This window comes from Blennius ocellaris (genome assembly GCF_963422515.1).
Source record: "Blennius ocellaris genome assembly, chromosome: 2".
NCBI classification, from domain to species: domain Eukaryota; kingdom Metazoa; phylum Chordata; class Actinopteri; order Blenniiformes; family Blenniidae; genus Blennius; species Blennius ocellaris.
Window position 1 is genome coordinate 18,982,225 of NC_137651.1, and position 23,423 is coordinate 19,005,647.

General features: G+C 44.2%; 1 protein-coding gene across 1 annotated transcript in view; it reads right to left on the reverse strand.

Annotated features, from left to right (window-relative positions):
• numbl (NUMB like endocytic adaptor protein) overlaps positions 1-22,641 on the reverse strand; it is a 66,405-nt gene extending 43,764 nt beyond the window's left edge. Inside the window, exon 1 of the mRNA XM_080505035.1 lies at positions 22,332-22,641. The gene's annotated coding sequence lies outside the window, so the exon portion shown is untranslated. The remainder of the gene's footprint in view (positions 1-22,331) is intronic.
• Between the last annotated feature and the right edge of the window lie 782 nt (positions 22,642-23,423).

Genomic DNA, 23,423 nt, shown 5'->3' on the forward strand with positions numbered 1-23,423 from the left:
CTGCCAAGGCAACAGCCCAACTCACCCTCTTCATATTGTTTGTTTTTTTCATTATCCGGGTCACTTTCTCCTGACCTCTCCCCTCCGGCCTTGTGTCCACATGGGACAACTTTAGTAGCTGACGTTCTGAATCCAGTTTGCTGGTAATTACATGAATGAACGCTCCTTAACACAAACACAACATGACTCAACCTTCATAACGTTAGCGTCACGTGAGATGTTCAGATTTCGGGGGCTGACTGTCAGTACAATACATTCATGCATAATGCATGTTTATGCGTGTAGAGCAATGGCATACAAGGCCAGAACTCTAAAATCAATAGGGCTTTTAAAGCTTTTAACATCTGCCCCGTGGCTGTCTGACGGCCTGCGTGACGGGTTTCAGCCGTCTCTGCCCTGCACATTCCTAAACAAGGACCACTCAGACCATCAGTGGATCCAAAATTAAAAAGGTGACACTTCAAATATGTAATAAAGACAGTGCTCTGTGTTTTAAAAGTTGTTTCGTTATCAAAATACATACTGCTAAAGACTTGTGGTGCAGGTTTAAATGAAAATGTGCAGCAATTATCTGCTGATCCATCTGTCTATCAATCTACTTGCCTGTGTGACATGGACCATCTGTCCCCCTGACCTCCAATCTGTCCTCAGAGAGTCTCGCAGTGTTTTCTGGGCCACAAGGAAGCAGCCGTGCCCTTCTTTCTATCTCCTGACATCACAACAATCCTCCACAGCAACATCTGGTGACACAGAAACTTACTATGCAAGGGAGTGAGGAAAAAAGAAAAAAAAAAAAAAGCCTCTGAGGCAGAACCGTCTTTGTTTACAGTAAAGAACAGAGATGCAAGTAGGAATTACCGCCAGACCATGTTATCATTGTGGCTGGATTTACAGTGCTATGGGAGTTTTGGTTTCTGAGGAGAGGTGAGACGGGGTGACCTTCACGGGGTGGTCGTGTCTTATCGACCGGGACTAAAAGCTCAGGCAGGGCACACGGAAACGTCGGTGGAGGAAATGTGTTCAGAAATTCAGGCATTGTGGTGGCGCTGCAGCACGCTGCTCTCATGGGCGTCAGAAGGGTCAATACACATCCTGACCCTGAAAAATCTGGACAGACACTCTTGACAGCTTTTTTTTTTTTTTTTTTAAGGTCGAAACGTTCAATATTCCTCCATGGTTGGAAGTTCATGACTCTGAATCAATAAAAAAAACAATAGAGCCCATAAATTCTTCAGACTGTATGTCAATCATAGCACTTAAAAATGTCACAGTGACTATAAAATAACTGATATCTTATTTTCTGACTTCTTAAAATAAATTGTGTTAGTACTACTTTAAGTCTCTCTAGATTTCACATCAAGTAAATAACTACAAAAAAACAACAACACACAATATAAATGGCCTTTATCTCCTTAATGAAAAGACACGCCAAGCCCAAAAACACATCCTGTTTTACAAATTTCATGTAAGGACTTGAAGAGAAGTGGAGCAAAGCAGCACAGAGATGATGTAAATGGGGGGGTTGGGCACAAAAAAAGAAGACATATGGCAGAGAAACAAAGACAAAGATAAACAAACTGAAGAAGATTGAAGAGCAAAGGAAAGGCAAACAATGGGAAGGGGAAGGGAAAAGAGAAAGGACGGAAAGCAAGAAGGAAAACATGCAGCAAACAAGTAGTCTCAGATTTCAGCCGTTTAGGAAAAACACATTCCACAGTATTCATTACGTTCCTGTTATCTGTGTATTATATCATTATCCCTATAACAGAAATAAAAACACCGCTGTGTTATTGTCGGTTTTGTTCGACACGTCAATGCCAATTACTGTATTTAGGGTCAGAGATAGACCAAAACTACCTGTTGAGGTTCCAATATGAACCACAGTCTGGCTTAGACTTTTCTTCAAATTTGAATGTTCTCCTCTTGCGATCTCACGTTATTCATTGTTTGGATCATTAGTACTGCAGCCACATGAGGGATGCTTGTCGCCACCTTGTAGAAAGAATTACTTAAAAATAAAACAAATAGCATTTTGTCAATAGTCAGCATGTTTTTGAACTGTGGAGTCATAGAAAACCCACACACGCACAGGCAGAATATGCAAACTAACATATCGGTGGTTTGACGGAAACCTGATGGGACACTGACGATGCAGTTTCAGCAGCACAGCTCAGATGAGGACTCTCACACAGAGAATAGGCCAGAGAGAATCCGAAGACAAGCGGACTTGTGTTTCCACGTCTGTTGTTGGAAAGCAGACACTCAACAATGGTGACTTGGCCATTTGGTCGCTTTCTCCTCCGGACAAAGAAAGTTGCATTCAACAGTTGTGGAGGCTTGAGGCGGATTCCGTCTTTCTCCTCAAACTTTACTCGAGAGCAAAACTTGAGCCCCGTCAAAAGCGAAGGGAAGCCAACTCAGTAGGCATCATTCCCCTCGAAAAGCGTGGCGAGACAAAGGAGAGGAATTCTTTTAGAAACTGAGAAGTGTGTGCATGTGTGTGCAGTGAGCTCCCCCCCCACACCCCCCCCACAGTCACTACAGATTACAGACACGCACCACAGATGGCCAGCGCGTCTCGTCTTTTCACCGCCACCACCGCCGAGAAGAATGGCCAGCGGTGGCCCCTCCTCCTCCACCTCCACTCCTTTTCTCTTTTGTCAGCACGTGTGTCCGTCAAATGGAAGCGTGTGTCTGGGACAATGGCGGCCAGACAAAGAGCCCGCCCACCCCCCACCAGGATGGTGAATAGGGGGGCACGTGGGCCTTGTCATCGAGGGAACAATAGTACTGGGGGAGAGCGAGAGGGCGACGGTGGGTGTGGCAACCGAGCAGCGCCGGTGACGTCCGGCCTGGGTGGCCTGGAGCTCAAATTTGAACTTGAAGGATTCACTTGTTTGATGGCGCACGCGCAGAAAGGAAAGCAGGCTTTAATTACAATGAACCAAAATTTATGATCAATGTTTTCTATGAGGCCCGCACATTTTACGGGGCCTTTTTTAATTTCATTTGCTATTAATTTATAACATTATCAGTCACTCCCTAATTCCGTCATTGATTTAATCTGCTTCAGCCCATTAACTATACGCAAAGTACGCAGATAGAGGTGTATTAACACAATATATGCGTGAGCACCTACTTTTAATCACAGCTTGACAAGATGATCAAATTATGTACGCATGTAAAATCTGTTTGAGATCAGTAATACATCACTTTCCACTCCCCAATAGAGCGATGCGGTTGTGTTGCAGCACAACTGAAGCGAGACTGTTTGTTGCCGCTTTCAAGGAACGTCAACAAAGATTTTAGACGGACATTTTCCATCAACGCACAGTATAATTTTGATGAATTTTCTTCAGTAATTGGTAGTAGGAGGTATCAGGAGGTCATATTAGCGCTGCACTTATTGGGGTCGTAGAGCATATTTGTGCAGCTTATTAATAACTACACAAATTAATAGTGAAGAAAAGAAGTTGTTCTGGACCTTCATCATTAATTTTCTTATTGACAAGGTTATGACAAGATCATAGCGAGGCTTAAAATATATACATATTTACCCTGTTGCCAACAAGTGGGTAAACTTTAAACACGTTTTTGGTTTCTCACAAGATTCAAGCAGTGATCTTCTGGATTTGCATCTGTTCTACATACATGACATTACTACCTGCTGAATAAGGTTTGTAATATAACTTCTAACTATCAGAACTCCGCCATGTGAGCCTGTTACCAGCTGCTTATATTTAAGATTATAGATGCTGACATTTTAGTAGGCTAATATTAGTCTTGTTGATTCCAGACACTTATGCCACATTTAAATCTGTGCTCAATTGAAATGACCTAAAGATCACTTGGGAGCTACATGGGCGCATTATATAGCTATGTGCTCTTTAATGTATTTTCCCTCCATTTATTCTGCAGTCACAGTTGAACAACAGTAGTAATTAATTCTAAGACTGCATCAACTGACCTTCAAATATCAACTTTCAGCGACAGCATGCTTTCCTCTCTGGTTGGCAGCGCACACAATGCTGGTCTGTAGGTGATGAATCATTACCTGTGAATTATTTACCATCTCGCAAGCATGTTTCAGGCCTCAGCAACTTGACTTCAATGCAGGAAGAAATTAAATAAATGGCATTCAGATATATGGTGTACAATGACACCCAACACCAACATTCATAATTTAGGGCAGCGGAGCTGCACAGCATGCTATCTAAAGTTGCTTTTGATGTGGCTGCAAATTTTTTTAAAAATGGATTCACCAAACATGGAGAAGTGATTCCTGCAGGGTCCAGGCCCAGCTGGTGGATTTTAGACCAGCCTCAGGCTTTTAGTCGGCCCAACAGTGGGCTTGCAGATACATCGCCACTCCTGGGATACCTTTGATGCAACTTATTGGATTACAGCCTGAACAAAAGAGAAGTCTGCAGGCGTGTGTTTGTGTGTGTGTGTGTGTGTGTGTGTGTGTGTGTGTGTGTGTGTGTGTGTGTGTGTGTGCACTTAAAGACATGCATGCTTGTTCGCAAGGGCAGTTTTTCTCTCATTGTGAAGGAGGTCAGGGTGCATTGTGGCAGGCGAGCAGAGGGGAGAGTTTGGAACAGCTGGGATGAGTCTGCAGGGGGCCTGATAGGGGGGGAATGCTGGTGGCGGGGGGGGGGGACATAAAGAAAAAGAGATGAAGAGGGGCACGGACGTACATCCGGGCGTGCCGACGGGCAGGCGGGCTGCTGACGGGCTTATTGTAGGCAGCAGCTGGTTGGAGTGGGGGTCTCAACAGCTGTGCCTCCGCTGACCTCTCGCAATTCTCCACCTCCTCTTCCTCCCAACAGAACTCCATCTTCCCACCCCCCCCACCCCCCCCAAAATAAAACAGCATCCTCACCCAAATGCACACACACACACACACACACACACACACACACACACACACACACACACACACACACACACACACACACACACACACACACACACACACACACACAGCCATCTGTCAGGAGGAGGTGGACAGTTGTCTCTCTGATTGCTCCATAACTGCGTTGAAACAGTCACAGGAAAGCAACAGCACCACGCCCAGAACGAAAGCCCTGGAGATATGGAACTATTATTAACCAGACGTCTTTCAACAAGCCTCCTCTGACGTCTCACAACCGGAGACGGGTCCCCAGATAAATCACTACGACTCAAAAGGCTGTGACTCATAAGCGATTGTGATGCAACTCGACTCTGGAAGCAAGACGCATGCAGACATTTTCATGTCTTCTCCATGTCTCCGTCAGAGAGAATAACACAGCCAAGGTGCCCTGAGTTGGTGCCTCATTATGACAGTTTTATGAATTTCAGACTGCATTCTTCTAAAAAAAAGTGTGCCGTTATTCCAAAAGTGCCTTTCGTATCTCAGATCCATCCGCATTGGGAGAGAGGCTGACTCGTGGATATCGCCAACCTCCCTGTTGGCCTCCTCCTCCATGATGATCTCCATCTAGGCTGACAGCAGATCAGCGCCAATCCTCTCTGATTTAAACCCCAAGAAAGAGGGAAGAACATTGCCTGGTCTGACACAGGCAGCATCACTTCAGAAGTGCTTATTCACAACACGACTAAATCAAGTTCATCGACGCTGTAATTGATTCAAGCTTCTTGTTTTTCACTCTGCCGTGGGTGTGTGTGGGTGTGTGTGTGTGTGTGTGGGGGGGGGGGGGGGGGGGGTGTCTAAGGCATCTGAACAGAAAAACAAGAAAAGAAGACAAAGTGAGGGAGAGAGAAAGAAGAACAAGGCCAAAAGGCATGATTGTTCCAGAGAGAAAAACAAGTGAAAATGGGTTCAGTGAGACAAGGAGATACGTACAAGTCGAAAAGCTAAAGAGGCTGCAGAGGATCTGTCCTGATCATTCATTTCACAATTTTGTTCAGTAAAAAAAAAAAAAAAAAAAGCTCAGAAAACAAATTGGTTGTGCCTCTACAGGACACCTGCTGGGATCAGACATGTCCAAGGAAAGATAATCCACTTTTGCAAACAAAAACAATTCAGCAACGCTATAGCTCAATGCCTAGATATTCAGTTCATAAAAGCTTCCTCTGCATGTCAGTTCATTGAGTCCTGTAATACAAGCTAGACTCTACAAAGTAGGCACAGCAAACCATCATTCTTATAAAATTGCTTTGTGCCAAGTTTTAATAAAAGATAGTAGTTGCAACAGTTGGAAATTATACATGAAAACTTATCAGATATTTAATAGGGCATCACTCTGTGGATCCTAATAGCTGTTAACATTTCTCTATTATAATGCTAAATAACATTGGGAAGATCAGAAATTAGGGCGAAGGCAATGTGGCATGAATAGCCATGTTGTTGAGCCATGTAAACACAATGTGTAAGCTCTAAACCAAAGAGGGCTTTAACTTCAGCCTATATGTTTCACAATGATGAGCAAAGCTTGATCAGCAATCACTTTTCACGTTAAATGATTAAATAATCTTCCCATGAAAAAAACCTCGCCCACTGCAATGAGCAGAACAGAAAAGTCCCGTAGCAGCAGAACTAAAACTGTGCAAACTTGGCAGGAATGTGTGTTTATGTAGGACACTGTAATAAGAACCTGAGTGAGGAAATAGGTTCTGGTGGCTCAGTAAGCCTGACTACACAGTGAATGTCTGTTGGAGCACCTGGTCGTAACTCTGGGTGTGTGTGTGTGTAGTAATGACGTCATCTATACACACACACACACACACACTATACGTTTCAATCCATTGACTGCTCAAGTGACTGCATGCAGTCCGGTGTAGACACAGAGACGGCAGAGGCCAACACGGTTCGATGGCATCTGTCAGTAAGTACGCAGCACTTTTAGTGTGTGTAGTGAATCTCTTTTGTGTAACATTTCCATTTAGAGTCAGGACACTTCCAAGAAGAGTTCTGTTTATTGGCAAGCCGGAGCTTCTCCTCTCCTCCGCTCTCCTCTCTTTACCCTGAAGGGTTAGCACTGTGAATATTAGATAGGGACAGATTGCATTAGATAACAAAGACCTACATAGAGCCATGCACAGATCCTCACACACAGGGAGCTCTGTGACTTACTAATACACAGATGGTGAGGAAGTGAAGAGCACCTAACAATTGCTTAATGGCACAAGAATGGTCTATGCGGCAAATTGAGCTAAATAAACATTGAGTTTTGTAATCAGCTGCATGTCGTTGACGTTGATGAAGAATTCTTAGATTTGTTACGTTTTATTGTGTTTGGTAGCGCAACATAAACGGAACAGTGTGACAACAAAATAATAAAAACATCTCCACGGTGCAAACTAAAGTCCACAAGCACACTGTATATTGGTCTGTTTGTCCTGTGGTGAGGAGGAAGGATCCTGATGGGAGCCCACAGAGCCAAGAAAGTGAAACAAGAGTCCATTAAAAAAAAAAAAAACACAAAAGTCTCCTATGCAAAGCATCTTCAATAAGGTGCAATTTGTGATGAAGGAAGAGGGACAATGTGATATTTAAATACAAGTTAAGACATTTGCTGTTACTTTCAAGGAGAGACTAAACTTTACTCACACCAGCAATACAGTTTTATGATAATGTAGCTTGCTGTGGATCGCACATGTTGAATAATCCACACTGTTGACCAGCATCCAAGCCACAGTCTCCAGCTTCTGTGACAGTGCTTACAGAATGGAGGTCTCAGGACGTTATCATCACACTACATTGGATGGTCAAGTCAATGGAGAGACAAAAATCCGCCATTCACAAACATTATGCACAGGCTTTGGCAGCACAATTACTTCATATTCCGCATACATTTACAAGCATTTAGGAAATGGACAGGGAGAGGGAGGCACATACGCCAACACATGACAGTAACAGACACTTTAGCATACAAAGATTAAGAAATAGGACACAGAGTTGATGTGTAGGTGTTGTGATTTCCAGCAGGCATCACACAACGACACAGACAGCATGCATAAACAGCCGTACACTCCACAGGCTGTCGAGTTACACAGTTCTGCTTTGTGGGCTGGGGATCTGTCCATCACAACAAGTCTTCAAGGAGGAGGAAAGGCAAGTATAAAGAGGCATCACATTAGTTTGTTTTTATTTTCCACGCCGTCGACCAGCAAGTCTAATAAGAATCATTCTATTTGAGTTTGCGTCAAAATGAGGCGCGTACTTTGACGCTATATCAGCACATGAACTCCAGTTTGATGGAGCAACACCTCAGCTGGAGAACATATCTGTGAGTATATCTTCCATATAGCCTGCGTCTGAGACAGGAAGCCGCAAGAGGTGGCTGCCAGGATGTAAACAAAATCCATGTGAGGGAGAGAGAGAGAGCGAGAGAGAGCGAGAGAGAGAGAGAGAGAGAGAACTTCAAAGCTGGTTTACAGCTGAGAAAAGGGGGGGTTAAAGGGGTTACAATTCTCCTTTCTCTCAGGAATGTGGAGTGAGAGCAATAACACATTCCCTATGTGAAGCGCAGTGAGCATCATAGCATGTAAACACACAATTGTGTCTTGGTCTGTTCTCTCCGCACATATCAAGCGGCCATCTGGTGAACTGGCCGGTTCGGGATGCAACCGAGTGAGACCGTCGTTCAGCCTACCCTCCCCAAGCCATTTCTTTCCATTCTCCTCGCAGCTTCTTAAAATCCCCTCACTCATCCTGTTCTCCTCCTCACAACCCGCACTGTACTCTCACGTGCGCTCCAGCCGTTGAAAACAAGGAGACAACGGGGCAATGCTGGGGAGGACGATGGCGGCTTAAAAGAGAATAGCAAATGCAAGCTCACCTCCCTTGGCATATTGACTTAACAAAGAGTGAAGTTGAGGGGTACAGGGTGGGAGATAAAGGGAGAAAGGCTCCATTAATCACACCATTGTGTTCCCATTACATCAATTCATTGCCACGGTGGCATGGTGTCTCCTTGGCATCTGCACAATATTCCTCTGTGATCCGATGCGAGAGCAGATAAAGCCTGTGGGAGGACAGTTTACCCTTTCTATTGAGCTCCTTGTTAAGGCTTGTTGAGGTGCCTGGAGCCTTACCCATTAAAACACATACCCCCCCAAAAAATTAGAGGGGTGGAGAGAAAGATAACACCATGGCTTTATCCCAGATTTCATCATGCTTGTAGAGTCATCTCAGGCAAAGCTGCGAAAATGATATCAGAGGGATCATATTGTGTGTAATGATATAAAGTCATTTTAGCTTTGAAATGTAATAGAAAATCAATGTTACTGGATGTTGGTTGGTTTCACATCCCAACAGGAGGTTTGCATGTGGTTGAGAGGAATTTTGTGTCGATAGGAGCCCCCTCGGAAAGTGGTGTCAGTTCGTATTAGATTGTAGACGGGTAACTGGTAAACGGGTAAAATTTGCAGCCAATTAACTGGGATTGCTTTCACTCGCCTGAACCTTGCCGTCTTAGTCTTAGTGAGTGTATTTAGGGAACTTTAAATGTAACTGAGATTTATCTCTGTGCCAACAGGTGAGATTGTGTTTAAGTGACTTAAATAAGACGAACAAACTCTCGGTGCCATATATTCTCACTGCATTGTATTCACTCTAAGCTGTTTGGGGAAATACACCAAATTCAATCTCTTAGTCATAGGTAGGTGAGAAACATTCATTCTAATTGCAGCTATTACTTTGGAGACTATGACAAAAAAAACCTAAGGTCACAGAACAATGACACCATCAAAACAAAGGTCTGGCATCCTTGCACAACGCTGCCAAGTTATTTAAATATGGCAGGTAAAATAACATGCAGCGAGCAGTTGTTTGATGAGATACAGTATGGAGAAGAACTACAGAGCCAACCCAATCTTAAGAACATTTTAAAAGTACGGCCTCCTGATCAGGAACTTCTTTTAGGGCTAAAAGAAAATACATATATGCATGTATACTATGGAACTTTAGATCCTGGTCCCAGCAATTAAAAGGCGCAAATGGGTCCTGGAACTTGAGGAAGGTCTCTGTGGTCGAAAAACGTCTATGCATATTCTCGTTGTCCAGGCAGCAGGCTTGTCAGAGCAAATGAATCACGTCAACTAAAAAGGTCACGCATGGTTTTTTTTAATCCCACAGATGTTTGATCAGATTGCGGTTGTTTGGAATTTGGAGGTCAAATCAACAAATTGTACTCTTTGTTTTGTTGCTTAAACAATTCTGGTGTGGCAGGAGACGTTGACTGGATGAAAAAAAAGGCCACCGCCATCGCCCGTTTCCATGCAGTCTGCTGAAAGGTTTATGTTTTTGCCTGCCAAGGTTATATCTAGGTCAGAACCCAGAGTTTCTCAAGAAAACATTTTCTACAATATCACCCTCCCACTTCTGATTTCCTCTTTTTCTTTGCACAGGTCGTCCTGCTGCAAGTTCCTCCTTAGGTAAAGGATTCACGTGCACCCAGGCGGCCACATGAGGTGAAAGACAAGGTGATTCATCAGGCCAAAGCTTTGTGGTTTCGTTCAAGCACTCATGTTTCCATCTGATGTCATAGAAAGGAGTCAGGTTAGGTACTCCTGCCAGCCTATGACCCATCATGCACAGAAAGGAGTGACAGACTCATTCTCAGCCTCGTTTCATGCAATGTTTTCATGAATTAAAAAAAAACAAACTGCTGAGTTAAAGTTGTCATTAGTCATTAAATGTTGCTACATTTCTTGTGTTATATTCCTTGACACATGCAATCAGTTAAATAACATATACATAATGTAATTACTTTTCACCAATGAAAAAAAATGCTAAATAGTTCATGCTTAAGTGCCATAATGCCATGTAATGCTGTAAATTACCTGGCAGCTCACTCCGCTCATAGTATGAAGTAATATATTGAGCGGCAATAGTTTCACATTATGGAATTCATCCAAGTGGAGGAAATGTAAATGTCAAGTTTTCAAAGTCATCGTATGTTTTGATTATGCACCGAAAGCCTTTAACTAAAAGTCTGCCGTCTGTCTGTCTCCATATCCACGCTGCTTTCCCACCCATCCTCCCGAACAGTCATGAGTGCCTAACACAATACCAGACCGACCAGTTATGCAGACCGGGAAGGCCCTGGCTGGAGTAGCTGGCTGATTTACAGGCATTCTGGGTGGCTGGCTGGCCACAGACAGACCCCAGAGTCCCGACTGGAATCGCTGGGCTCACTGGTTTGACCGGCGACCTGTCTTCCTACAGTGCAGACACAAAGGCAGGCCTGTTCCTCTGGGAGCCAGCAGGCAACAACCACCACTTCCCCTGACCAAAAGAGGTGGGGTGGGGGGGGCTGAGACAAGATGAAGAAGTGAATGGAAAGGGAGAAGACTGGGAGAGAAAAGAAGTCCGAGGCTGCTTTTTTAACAACTGAGGCCTGCGGGAAAAAGGAGAAAACGTACACAAAACGAAAAAAGATTCCAGAGTAAGAATGTGCAGGTCGGGCCCTGGTTATTACCTTCACATTGTCCAATCTGCTTCCTGTGTAATAACCTCCAGTCAATCCCAAGGCTGCCTTCTATTGCCCTTTTCAAAAAGTATTTGCCTTCCGGCCTCTGAGCAGTCACGACCGGAATAACCCACTACAAATGCTAACACTATACACAATCTCTGCGTCATATAGTATATACATGCATGGCTGTTCCTCCTTTTTTCCCTCCTCCAAAGTGGCCTTTTGCTTCAGCTGGCCTGGAAAAATGAAAAAAAAAGACACTGCTCCCTCCTTTATCTCACTCTCTCCATCCATCTCTGCAGTACCTACAGTCGCTCCTCACCTTTCTCTTCTTGGCCTGCAGCTTCACCTGTCTGCTTCAACAAATAGCTGCCTTCGCGTGAGAAGCCGTTTCGAACGATTTGTATTCCCCACGTCTGTCTGCAGTTTTCCTCAGTTCTGTGTAGTTTGAGAGTTTTGTCTGAATCTCCACTGAGGATGGTTTTTGAAGGCAGCACGATACACTGCAGCCCATCCCACATCAAGTTTAGATGCAAGCACAAAACAAAAATGTTGGCACAATGGGTAAGATGTAAACTAAAGGAGAAAGCAATGATTTGCAGTTTACAAGCCAATATACAGCAGGAGCAGATCTCAATCTTTGCATCCCATCTCTATAGTAAACATCTTTCCTTGAAATCTGAAGAATCCGTTTTATTTTCATACTTATCATCTGCTGCTTCTGAGCCTCTTTTACTTCTTATCAGCTTAAACACTTCTACAAATTTAAACATGGAAAATTGCCCTTATCACAGCATTGATTTAACAGAAAATATTGCCTTATTATCTTTGTTGGGTTGTCACATCCTCCAGTGGATTTATGGGTTTACTTTTTTAATGAGAGCAAGTCCCTTGTGCTTACACTGATTTACAGTGAAGCTGCCATGTGATGTTCTGTGATCTGACTTCACTTAGAGCAGGGGTCAGCAACCTTTAATGCTCAAAGAGCCATTTGGTCCCACTTCCCACTGAACTCAACACTCAAGAAGCCACACACATTTTATTTTGACACTCCCACAGGTGAACCATGCCAGGAGGACACTACACACAAAACCATCTTCACTGCTGGTTGCCAACTTACAACTAATAAACTTAACTACATGAACTAAGCAACAAAAACTCAACACAACACAATTATTACCAACACTACAAACCTAACATAACCCCCAATCATTACATTTAAAACACGACAAACAGAAGCTCCCATAATGCATTGCAGCTATCAGCTCCTTTATTGCTACACATTATTAAAATGGAAGATATATGTGGGAGATCTGGGATTGTTAGAACCATGAGTGTGAGTGGTGTGGCTTTTAATGTCCTTTAGTTGTTGTGTAATTCACTAGAATTACACAACAACTGAGTGACGGCAAATTCACTAGAATTTGCCGTCACACTCAACAAGTCTGCAATGAGCCTCCTGGAATTGTCGGCGCTCCGCAGCACAGCGGTTTTCCTGTGAAAGGCACAGGAAGCTCCCAGCTTCAGATACCAGTTGAGCCGCTGTCATGACCTGCAGCCGCAATTCTATATCTTCATGCCATTATTGTTGCGTAGTGACGTTACATCGCTGCGTCGTTCACAACCCGCCTACATTTTACTCCACTCTTTGTAGCGGCACTGGGCTCTGGGTGCCCCTTGCCTCCTTACGTCCCTCCGGGATGAACTGCAGTGGGACAGAGGCTCAGGGAGCCGCAGTGGAGGGACCAAAGAGCCGCATGCGGCTCCGGAGCCACGGGTTGCCCAACCCCTGACTTAGAGGTACGGTGACATGACTTTATCATGTCTATAAGGCAACGGGTGTCAAACAGATGACTCTGTTCAAAACCAGAGGTTCCTTTACAGCCTTCGGGAAGACATGATGCACAAATCAACAACTTTACTTGGCTGATCATTCCGATATATTAACTGTGGATTGCAGTGTTTTAGTAAGATTAGCAGACACACACAACACTGAGACCCATGCCAAGGTCAGGCATGCGTGAAAGCTACTTTACTTTAGCGCCAAAGCCGTATGCGAGGGTTAATTTGTAAGATCACGCATGCTGAAGACTGCAAAATCAGATCCTTTCGTCCATCTTCACTACGTGTATAATTTGGCACATTTCCAGCGAGATTACAGATTCGTAGCATACAGAGTAATACCACTGACGACCTGCGGGGTCACCGTTTCGCAATATACGCAGTGCAGGCGCAAACAGCAAAAAGAATAAAAAAGACAACATCGCTGGGAAGAAAACGTAAACAATGCTACTGTCGAGGAAAGAAACACGGCATAACTTCGCCTGGACACCGGGACAAAGAAACTCCCACCAACTTGTGGAAGCAGTTTATAAACGCATGTTTGCATCTTTATTTGGTAAAAAAGTACAATTGACTCCTACTTTTAGTGTCGGTTCTTACTTGGATAATCTTCTCCTCCTTATTTATGATGTCTGCATATATATACATCCTTTGCATATGCATGATAAGGATTCATATGATTTGTTGTTCATGGGGTCATTTCCATCTCATTCCTCTCTTGCACATGATCATGATGCCAACAGCTGCAACAGCGCTGGGCCACATCTGGTGTCCAGCTGGCCTCTGAGGAATTACAGGCAGATGGATACCATTGAGGGGAGAGTAAAAGGGGAAAAAAGAGGAGAGGAGAATGTAAGACATGCAAGCTGTGAAGGGCGATTGTGTGATAAGGAAATCTATGTGGAGGTGGTCTGAAGGTCGAGGAACGAAATGAAATGAAATTCTGTGACAGCCGAGATTCCGACAGGAAAGAGTAGCTGGTGAAAAATGTAACAGGGGTGGAGAAGACAGCGGAGAGTAAAAAGCGGAAGAGAGATGGCGCGACGGAGGCAGGGAGAAAGAGGGAAGACGGAGGCAGTACACTCATGTGGAGTCAGATGCTACTAATCAGTTGTATTGCTGTCAGAGCTCCTCGCCATGGCAACAATGAGTCATAGCGCCGGTAAACAGAGGGAATGTTTTATAAACTGAAAGGCTCACTGGTGCTTTACAAGCCCACTGTAAAAAGCGGTGAGCCGCAGACATCGCACAGGAAAAATAACACGTGCGGCCCACAGGAAGAGTTCGTTTTCACAGGTGGATTTATTTCTGCCATCACCTCCACCCCGCAGGACCAAAACTATTCCTCGAGTTTCAAAACACGCTCCCAACATTATGGTATAGTTTTATTTGGCCTGAGCAGGCTCTATATGTGATTTTTGCTTTACAGACATAACACTCCAGTGGATTCTCAAATCGGTTTCCATCTGATCGTTGGTGACACAGTAATTCAAGAAAACCACCAGTCGAAACCCCTGACCGATCGCCGTGAAGTTCATCTCAAAACAAATCAAAATTTTCAATGCAGCGTGGTTTCAGCATGAAACTGAAGGCCCCGTGCACATTTGATAATTACGCCAGTGATTAGACTGATTTAAATGTGGCACTACGTGATTATAAATCGTTCATGTCATATTTGCATTCCTTGTGCAAAATGTACAGACAGGAGAGTTGCTACAAATCATCATTTTTAATTCAAGCAGCATTCGTTGAGCACATCAAATATGTAGCTTGTAATCCAAAATCACACATTACCCGACTGACATTGCAGTTTTAAGGCTGGCAGCAGGTTTGTTACATTTGAAAATGATCAACTCCAGGATGAAAACCAGCGTGTAGGGCTCGGAAATTTGTGAAATTGAAACAAATGCAGGAAGCTGTTGAATTGAGTTCACCAATTTATAACTGTGCTATTCATATCATCCCATTCATGAAGAATATCACACATCTTTGATTGTCACCTATAGATTTTCTCTATCAAACATGAGGCAATTTTCTCACATATCCAGGTGTGGCGTAGGAATGTGTATTAATTTGGAGCTCATCAACCTGGGTATTACAGGAAATTAAGCATTTAGGACAACAAAGTCTGTTTACAGGTCTTTGGGAGTACTATTGAAAATAATACGCCTTTTTTTTTGCACAAGAGGGAGCTCCACTTAGTCTGATAAACTGCCTCAAGTGTTTTCACTGAATCTCACGGTAAGCTCGTATCAGCTGGTTTATCAGTCTGGCAGACTTTTTTTCCCTTCAGCTATTAAAAACTACTATTCTTATTCATTTTACGCAACAAAAATAGGTCACATACAGACCAAGTGCATATACAATCTATTAGCATGGTCCACTACAGATATGCTCCCGTTTCCTCCAGTGACTCTGTGTGTTTTAGTTATAAGTCTGCAGAAGCCACTTCCACATATGAACTACAAACATGCCCCTTGAACGCGCTCTCCTTCAGACACGTCACTGTCCATAGAGAAAGCGTTTGTTTGCCATATGTTTTCTCCATGAGCAGAACAGTTCCTGCATGTGTGTGCCTCAGACAGGCCCGCGGAGCGACGCAGCACATAAATGCACGCAGCTTAAAGTGCCGTCAGCCCACCATCCTTCCCACCCCCATACTACTCCCACCGCCACCTCTCCCACTCTTTCCTGCTCTCCCTCCTGAGCTCCTCACACAGTGAATAGGTCCCTCTGTGCTCGGGAAGTCCGTCCGCCGACAATCCCACTCCTTCACCATCGCTCTGGAATCATACAGCCATACTTGTGACATTTTTCATTTTTGTTCTTATTTTTTTTATTTCCTCAAACTGTTCAGGCAAGGAGAAAGTTTGTGGGCCGTAGCTGCTGTAAACAACAGTATTAGTAATAAGTAACAATATGTGTGTGTGTGTGTGTGTGTGTGTGTGTGTGTGTGTGTGTGTGTGTGTGTGTGTGTGTGTGTGTGTGTGTGTGTGTGTGTGTGTGTGTGTGTGTGTGTGTGTGTGTGTGTGTGCATGTGTGTGTGTGTGTGTGTGCGTGTGTGTAGGCCATCTGGGCTCACTGGCCATATTTGCATTCATCATATGGAGAATCCTGATTATGCAATCGTGATTTCTCTTAATCCTGTGAACGTTGAAAGCCTGTACGCAATATTTCAACATATGTTATAACACAGTCGACCTAACAGCCATCATTCTTTGTGGGCATGTTGCTCAAGAGAATGGCTGTTAAGAAATGGAGAAATCTTGCTTTCCTCGCTGGTTTTGAGGTTTGGCGACTTTCGTTCCAAGAGAATTAGGATTACATGAGTCAGTCCCACTAAACTAAAGCCTGTGATTGGTTTTCATAGCTTAGCATAAAAACATTAAACATGGCTGAAACAAACCAATACACATAAGTACGTAAGATGCAAGTTAAAACCTTTGTTCATCCGGTTTTCTCAACTAGAAGCTGATGTATGAAGGTGATTTTCCAATAAGCACAGGTAAAATAGACTTAATGTATTTTTGTTGTTTTTTTTTTACAAGGAATACAACAAATGGCTCAACTGAAAGCAGTGACAGTCTTAAAAACACAAATGCGGCTGGACATTATGTAATCGCATGAAACCACATGTGTCTACCGTTCACTCTTGCAAAGTCTTTCTATAAATGGTTTTACAACTGTTGTATTCTGTATGTAAAGGTGGTATTTTTGTAATTGTATTTCCGGCAAAATCCCCTGTATACATCAAGCTGGCTTTTCTTCTTTTTCTTCTGCAGTAGTCTAAGTGACGGATAACCCAGAAGCGATGTCAGCCATCCATCTATCCATCTATCCATCTATCTTCCACACCGACTTTGTCCAGACTAGGCTCACCAGGGGCTAAAGCCTATTCCAGATGACTTTGGGCGAAGGGCAAAGAGTATACCCGGGATAAGTTGCATGTCCATCACTGTATCAACTCTGACATCTATGACTGAGTCAGGTCATAACACACAATTTTCAGTAAAGAAAGTCTTTAACCATCCCTCTTCTGCCAGTAAGACAAACTGCTAAATCAGTGTATGTTGCAGACGTAATATCACTGCTACAGAAAGTCACATCAATTTTCTTTCTTTCTTTTTTTTTGTATCCATTACCAAGCAAACATGTTTTTCCGTTAGGACTTCACTCGTAATGTAATGGAGGGGAGGAGATGATTCATTGTTTGGTTACTGTGCCAGTCTGCCATGGATCTCACACTGGGACTGTGTTATGTTCCTCGTGTGGCCAGCCAACACTTTTATTTTCTTTTTTCTAGGGAATACAAAGGCAGCAGGTTTGTTCACACTGCAGTGGGAGGCATGGGGTTAAAAGCATCTCATGGCAGGCATTCATTCAGAGGGCGCTAGGTGTAATTTGGGACGAGCCACATGAAAACAATTGACAGACAATCCCGTTGTTAAAAGCCTGGAAAAAGGATATAGATTAAATCAGACCCTGCGGGAGCAAATTCTTCTTATTTTTTTTTAACCTTTTTAAGTCTTTTAGACACATCCTCTATCACACTGTTGCATCTGAGCTTCAGCAGCTAAAATAGGCTGTCATAAAGATATAAATCAAAAGACAAATGAGATTAGAAAATCGCAACCCTGGCAGCTTAGAGTGACCGTTATTAGTTGTGATGTGTGCTTCGCTTGGAGAACTGGCTGCAGAGAAGGAACAATTTCCACGTTTCCTGTTAACCAACTGAGGAAAACGCCACTGAGGCAAAGACACAAACTGCTGATCGCCAAGGAAACAAACATACACGCTCACACACACACACACACACACACACACACACACACACACACACACACACACACACACACACACACACACACACACACACACACACACACACACACACACACACACACACACACACACACACACACACACACACACACACACACACACGAGCCAGAGAGCATCGCTTGCTGCACACGCATGGCCAAACACACACAGAGAAACACAAATTGCTGCCTTCACACACGAATGTTCATTGGAAATTCATTCAAACACATCACATCAATCGATTCCGACTTAACATAATATAAACCGGTATGAGCATGTCATATGTGAATAAATACATGGACCAGACAAAAAAGTGTGTGTCTTTGTGCTGCGAGCATGCCATTAGTGTGTGCAGTAATGGAACTCTGAGGGGGGAGGCAGTGGTCGCATTTAACTAGCCTGCAGAAATCAGATAACTCCACTCAGCACATACTGAAGGCACTTAGGCATCAGACAGCAGCGAGTCTATGGAAGAGTGTGTGTGTGTGTGTGTGTGTGTGTGTGTGTGTGTGTGTGTGTGTGTGTGTGTGTGTGTGTGTGTGTGTGTGTGTGTGTGTGTGTGTGTGTGTGTGTGTGTGTGTGTGTGTGTGTGTGTGTGTGTGTGTGTGTGTGTGTGTGTGAGAAAGCAAAGAGAGGATGATGCGGGCATAAATGTCAGAAGTCCTCTTCTGAGTCGAAGGTTCTTCTGTTCAAACTGATTTTCAGAGTTTCGGTCTCAAACCGAGAAGAGACGGAGAAACGGCGAGCAAATGGGATCCAGTCCCGCGCACATCCCGTCATCACTTTCCCTTATTTGATTTGTTGTTCTCCCATTCTCTCTGGTCTCCCACAGATTCAGACTTGCTGCCTACTTCTCCCTATTTTACTTATCTCTCCTCCTTTCAGCACTCAGTTCTGAACACGTTTCCCCCTCAATACTCCTGTGATCACAACTCTCTTCCATTCAGCATCCCCCTCGTACTTCACATCTCATTATTTTCATTCTATTATTTTAATTAATCCCACAGACAGAAATGGGATTCGGCGTAACTTGAAGGGTTCCGTTCCATTCATTAACAAACACCTACGCATCCACATTTTACAAATGTACTATAAACAGTAGTGCTGTATCAACAGGGCTCTGCAAATCCTACAAGCGCCGTCCGTCACCCTGCAACACAAATTCAGCTCCACAGCCTTGTGTACACCTCTTATAGTTTCAGTGATAACCTTTTATGCCTGTAATCGTTCTTCATGAAGTTACACAACAACTTGACATCTTCATGAAGCGGCAACTTTTGAAAGGTTTATGGACTAAAGCCAATAAAAAAACAAAACAACAACAACTTGTAACTGAACAAGCGAAGAGAACCTGCAGTCGGACAGAGCATCCGGCGCCGGGGGTGTGTGGGCTTGGGGGGGTGGTGGGGGCCCCGCGACCGCCAGCAGTAGCGGAGCCGGCGGTGGAAGCGGAGCTGCTTGTTTAGCGGACCCACCCTGACCAACACAAAGAAGGTCAACGCCCTCCTCCACCACCAGCCAACCCAGACAGCCCCCTGATTGGCCAGCTGGATGACCTTTGATCCCTGTTGTATTGTCGTCTCAGCTGGGCTTTCCCTCCCCCTGGCATGTATCGGTAAGTGGTGTGTGTGTGTGTGTGTGTGTGTGTGTGTGTGTGTGTGTGTGTGTGTACACAACAATGACAAGCCAAGTCCTAATGCAGCAATCAGAGCAGTCAGAAAGGGAAAATGGTTTAAGGGGAAATGGAGTGTGTGTGTGTGTGTGTGTGTGTGTGTGTGTGTGTGTGTGTGTGTGTGTGTGTGTGTGTGTGTGTGTGTGTGTGTGTGTGTGTGTGTGTGTGTGCGTGTGTGCTGTAATTATGTTCGAGTTGTGATGACTGAGTTACCGTAGTGATTAGCCACATCAATTCAAATTTACGTCCAGCAGCACTCGCTTGGTTTGAACTTCAATTTTTACGACCTCTATCTATCCTCACATCTCCTCCTGCAGGCAACATCTATCCTCCTTCCTCCGCTCGACGATAGAGGGATTGTTCCGGCCGCCCGCCGAGGCCACATCAACTCTTCTTTTAGACACAGCTTCAAACCAAACGTTATCTTCCTTCAGTCCAATGCTAAACAAAAATAGCCTTTTATACAACCAAAGCAATTCCTTCTGTAACCCGTTCCCAGAATACAATTCAACAAAAAAAAAAAGCATCTCAAAGTTGAAACTCCAGAAAACAACTGTCCCCCTTTAGCCCCAGAGAAAAACTGTGTTTTTTTTTACTGAAACACAGTTCAAACGCATCTCCAAAACACGGTTATTGCTTTAGCACAAACTCTTATTGCTTTAGCACTAAACACCAAATAAACATGTTTATAATTCTTGCAAACAAAGTATAATGATGTCTCATTTCCTTGCATCGCAAAAAAGTTCCTCTCGGCTGGAGCACCAAACCAAATATCACCTTCTTGACACATAGCTACCAATTATAGTCTTTCTCAATGATTGTGAACCTGGGTTCAATTCTTCCACAATATCAATTATATACGTTTTCTAACGCACCTCGCCCGAGCCGGACTTCTTTCAGTTCCAGCTCCACACACACACGACACTACACTATCGAGCCAAATAATCTGTCTTCTTGCTTCAGGCCGAATTTCTCTATTAACCAACTGTATTAGCCCAAATTTTGCACAAAACGAGTACCTTTTATAATGTTTATTGGTCTTCATCCTTCACCCACAAACCAAACATATCCCGACTCACATCCTTGTACCAAACCAAATCTGACATTAAGCTAATATTTACATCTCAAATGGGTGTTTCCTCTCTTTGCCTTGGCAGACTAAACCCAGCAGCTTCAGCATGTCTTTCAACTGGAGCCCCAAGCCCACATCAAATCTCGATTTTACCTTTAGATTGCCAGACATTAAAGACTTTCATTGCACAGTCACTCGCGCCTGAAACTGAGTTGGAAGTGCTTTTTAATAATTGTGAAAGTGGGTGTGTCAGCAAGTGTAAGTGTGTAAGTCTTCAATCTTCCTATAGGTAAAGAAACTGAATCTAACGCCCAGCCTGGCGTCCACCCCAGTGGTCTCGTTGTACAAGGGGACAGAGACACTCTGAACCCTTCATAACCAGTCTCCATGCAGCAAATGTGGCTGAGCCAGTGAGTTGGGGTTGGGGTTAGGGTTGGGTTCGAGGTAGACCCCCCCAACCCCCAACAGCATGACTGGCTGTCTGAGGAATGCCATGTCATGGAACAGATGGAGCTCCACACACAATGGAGCCTCATGCACTTAAGAGGCCATCCATACTGAGGCATGTGCCAAGTCTGCTCATGAATGCATTAGGACTCAATTCTGCTCACACTTTGAATGTCTTGTACTTTGGCTGGTGTGCTCCTATGTTCCATTTTATGCAAGGTTACAGGAGAAGGGCTTGCAGTAGGCTGCAGCCCTTTTTTTATTCCTCAAAGGGGGAAAAAAAAAATCTATAATTTGAAGAATTTAGAAAATGATGCAATCATGCCCTAAAGCCACAATACACCACACAGCATGATGCAATGGGTAGAGAGTTGGGAAAATCGTGGAGACGGGCTGAATTATGGTGCGCATTCAAATGCAGGGCGCTTGTTTCAGTGGCCAGACTGACCTGGAGAGAAGAAGAAGAAGAAGAAAAAAGGTAGCTGAAGAAAAGCCACGAACCAATAATGAACCAATCAACTTGGGTCTTTACAGCTCAATCGATATCACATTATCTCATTCACACGCCAATAATGATGCGATAAATCTAATCCCGTGACCAATGGAGTCATAATAGGCGCTATAATTCAGTAAATGAGATATAAAGTTGGTTCAATTTAATAACGCATGGCCTCATTTTGGGAAGTCCTGCTGCAGGACAACATACACAGATGTGTGTATGTACACCTGTGGTATGATAAAGGGCGAGCAGAATCTCCCTTGACCACAGTTGTGCTCTCTGGTGATGGATGATGGTTGTAATAAAGGCTGGAGCTGCCACACTTCATTCATTGGGCCCGATCACAGCCAGGACCAGAAGCGACGTGTAGTTCTACATCCAAACAGTCTGACCAGCCCCCGAAACTCACGAATCGGCAAATTCAATACAACCCCAGAGAGGATGGTTGACTTCCCGTTGCTGGATTCAGTCATCACGGAGACATTAAGCGGATAAATAAAACCTGCGCGTGTCAGTGGATGGGGATGATGGATGGTGGATCCCGGTGAAACTCACCCAAGAGAACGACGGATGATCGGCTCCCCGCTCCCCCTCCGTGTAGATCCAGGACCCCGGACAGGAAAAAAGGTGGGACACTGAAGAAACACCTCTCACCGGGGAGATCTCAAAATGTGACGGATCCAAGCGCTTTGGTGGTCGGGGCAAGCGACGTGTGGAGGCGAGCGCCGCAAAATCAACCCGGTCGGTCGGTGCGCACGCTCACGCACGCGTTACGGAGCTTCTCCCGGTCTCACTTACTCATTCAGTCAAGCCCGGATTCGGAGTGGGGGGCGAAATAGGCGCCGGATCGGGGTTCAAACGTGTGATTTCGGTGAAAAACGGGGTGTATCTGTAGTAATCTCTGATGCTTTGGTTGTTGACTGTGCACTTCCAGAGCTGCTTCGCCCGGCTCCACCCGCTAACCCAGCCTACCCAGTGCGCCCATTGGCACAGGCGGCCGGACATGCAAATCTACTCTTCCCATTGATGTTTTCCAGAAAAGAAGGGAGGGAGGGAGGGGGAGATCCGGATCTGTTGCTCCACTGCGCCATCGTGCGTCATCCAGCCAGCTGTGATCATGTGCTACTCCAATCATCCCAGTAGATTATTGTGCTTGCAGGGAGATTCTGGTTTCAGGCTGGTGGAGAGCTCATTGTTAGAGGTTTCCCATCTGGACCCCCAGAATAACTCACTAGTATGCGGCCCAAAGTGGATAAATAATATATGGATATATACATGAAAATAGAACGCTTATGTGGAATAGGTCTGGGTTAATGGTCAGAAAGAAAGAAACAAAGACAGCATACTTTATTTATTATTTACTTGCATTGAACCCATCCTAGTAATCTTATTTATACACATTGTGTCAGCTGTGGGATTCAAACCTGTGAACTTTCAGTCCCAACTCTACTTCTTTAACTGTAGGATACCGCTGCCCGAGTCAAAATATGGAAATATATTCTAGTTTTAAGCATTTAAATGTACTTGCCTGTTTAAACATATCTATGTTATACAGAGAAGGCATATCAATATTTAAAGATGTGACTTTGTTTTGTTAACAAGTGTAGAAATAAAGACACATTTTCACTCTCAATTTAATAAACTGTT